The sequence below is a fragment of the Bufo bufo genome, chromosome 4 (assembly GCF_905171765.1).
Source record: "Bufo bufo chromosome 4, aBufBuf1.1, whole genome shotgun sequence".
NCBI lineage: Eukaryota > Metazoa > Chordata > Amphibia > Anura > Bufonidae > Bufo > Bufo bufo.
Window position 1 is genome coordinate 320,690,017 of NC_053392.1, and position 3,245 is coordinate 320,693,261.

A 3,245-nucleotide genomic window follows, 5' to 3' on the forward strand; every position below is an offset into this window, starting at 1 on the left:
TGAAATTCTATTATAATAGTAGTTTCATTGATGTGTGTGTGTGTATAGATATATATATATATATATATATATATATACATACACACTGCTCCAAAAAATAAAGGGAACACTTAAACCACACAATGTAACTCCAAGTCAATCACACTTCTGTGAAATCAAACTGTCCACTTAGGAAGCAACACTGAGTGACAATCAATTTCACATGCTGTTGTGCAAATGGGATAGACAACAGGTGGAAATTATAGGCAATTAGCAAGACACCCCCAATAAAGGAGTGGTTCTGCAGGTGGTGACCACAGACCACTTCTCAGTTCCTGTGCTTCCTGGGTGATGTTTTGGTAACTTTTGAATGCTGGCGGTGCTTTCACTCTAGTGGTAGCATGAGACGGAGTCTACAACCCACACAAGTGGCTCAGGTAGTGCAGCTTATCCAGGATGGCACATCAATGCGAGCTGTGGCAAGAAGGTTTGCTGTGTCTGTCAGCGTAGTGTCCAGAGCATGGAGGCGCTACCAGGAGACAGGCTAGTACATCAGGAGACGTGGAGGAGGCCGTAGGAGGGCAACAACCCAGCAGCAGGACCGCTACCTCCGCCTTTGTGCAAGGAGGAACAGGAGGAGCACTGCCAGAGCCCTGCAAAATGACCTCCAGCAGGCCACAAATGTGCATGTGTCTGCTCAAACGGTCAGAAACAGATTCCATGAGGGTGATATGAGGGCCCGACGTCCACAGGTGGGGGTTGTGCTTACAGCCCAACACCGTGCAGGACGTTTGGCATTTGCCAGAGAACACCAAGATTGGCAAATTCGCCATTGGCGCCCTGTGCTCTTCACAGATGAAAGCAGGTTCACACTGAGCACATGTGACAGACGTGACAGAGTCTGGAGACACCGTGGAGAATGTTCTGCTGCCTGCAACATCCTCCAGCATGACCGGTTTGGCATTGGGTCAGTAATGGTGTGGGGTGGCATTTCTTTGGAGGGCCGCACAGCCCTCCATGTGCTCGCCAGAGGTAGCCTGACTGCCATTAGGTACCGAGATGAGATCCTCAGACCCCTTGTGAGACCATATGCTGGTGCGGTTGGCCCTGGGTTCCTCCTAATGCAAGACAATGCTAGACCTCATGTGGCTGGAGTGTGTCAGCAGTTCCTGCAAGACGAAGGCATTGATGCTATGGACTGGCCCGCCCGTTCCCCAGATCTGAATCCAATTGAGCACATCTGGGACATCATGTCTCGCTCTATCCACCGTCACGTTGCACCACAGACTGTCCAGGAGTTGGCAGATGCTTTAGTCCAGGTCTGGGAGGAGATCCCTCAGGAGACCGTCCGCCACCTCATCAGGAGCATGCACAGGCGTTGTAGGGAGGTCATACAGGCACGTGGAGGCCACACACACTACTGAGCCTCATTTTGACTTGTTTTAAGGACATTACATCAAAGTTGGATCAGCCTGTAGTGTGTTTTTCCACTTTAATTTTGATTGTGACTCCAAATCCAGACCTCCATGGGTTGAAAAATTTGATTTCCATTTTTTTATTTTTGTGTGATTTTGTTGTCAGCACATTCAACTATGTAAAGAACAAAGTATTTCAGAAGAATATTTAATTAATTCAGATCTAGGATGTGTTATTTTTGTGTTCCCTTTATTTTTTTGAGCAGTGTATATACTGTATATAGTATGTATACAATTGTATCGGGCAGAGTGCGGGATCTACTTATTCTATACCTTTATTCTTGATTCCATTAGGTGTAACCAGGCTGGAATCCACACTGGTTGCTTTTATATACACAGCATGTTTGCATTTTCTACAGTTTTCACTGGTCCCTTAAAGGGTTTCTGTCACCCCATTAAACCGTTTTTTTTTTCTTTTTCTTTAATAATAATCCCTATAGTGCGATCTCATGATACATAATCAAATTAATAATTTTGGTTCAGTAGATTTTGCTAAAAAACGATTTTTAAAATATGCTAATTACCCTGCTACCAGCAAGTAGGGCGGCTACTTGCTGGTAGCAGCCGCATCCTCCGATGGTAATGACGCCCCCTCGGCATGCTGATTGACAGGGCCAGGGAAGGTAATCCTTCTCTGCTGGCGCTGTTAGAATTTGAAATCTCGCGCCTGCGCCGTACCTGGCTTCAATCGGCGCAGGCGCACTGAGAGGCGGCCGCTCTGCTCGACCGCTCCATCCTCAATGCGCCTGCGTCGATGACGTCATCGCATACACCCGGAAGAGAAGACGCCGGCCCTGTCAATCAGCATGCCGAGGGGGCGTCATTACCATTGGAGGATGCGGCTGCTACCAGCAAGTAGCCGCCCTACTTGCTGGTAGCAAGGTAATTAGCATATTTTAAAAATCGTTTTTTAGCAAAATCTACTGAACCAAAATTATTAATTTGATTATGCATCATGAGATCGCACTATAGGGATTATTATTAAAGGGAAAGAAAAAAACGGTTTAATGGGGTGACAGAAACCCTTTAAGTTGTGTTGCTTTAGATTGCCCAGAAAATACATACTGGTGATTCACCATGCAGGGAGGCAGTGGAGTGCTTCTTTATATTCTGCCATGGTAGTTGTATGCCTGGTAAAACATGTTGTGAATGCGCAATCACCAGCCTGTTCAACCTATTCATCAAATGACTAACAGTCCAGATCCTATTACCTAGTCAGCATGATGGAGTGCACCAATTACAGGGCTCTGGCCTCTCCATAGACGTGCTATACAGCCGCACACCACATGCAAGGATTGTATGTATCATCTGCAGAGTTTGTATAACAATACACACTGACTAGATAGAGAGATAGTTATTAAATAGACAGATAAGAAGATAGATAGCTATTAGGTAGACAGAGAATGGATAAATAGATAAATATTAGGTAGACATATACATATAGATAGACAGATAGGAAATAGATATGATATTAAATATATAGATAGATTATGGAATGATAAATAGATAGATAATGAATAAATAGATACATAAAAGGTAGACGTATACATAGATAATGGATAGATAGATACATATTAGATGGATGGATAACTCGATCATAGATAGATGTGCTAGCTCTCTGGCTGGGACCCCCAGGAGCCCCGCTCCCCCTGCTGTGTACCAGGGGTTAATACCCAGGAATGCTGTCTGTCTGGGAGCTCATTAGGGCAGTAGATGCGCCCATTATTGCAGGCGCGCCTCGGTCATTAGATCAGCTTGAACGCTCCCTACATGCCTGGGCTCATCGCTCAG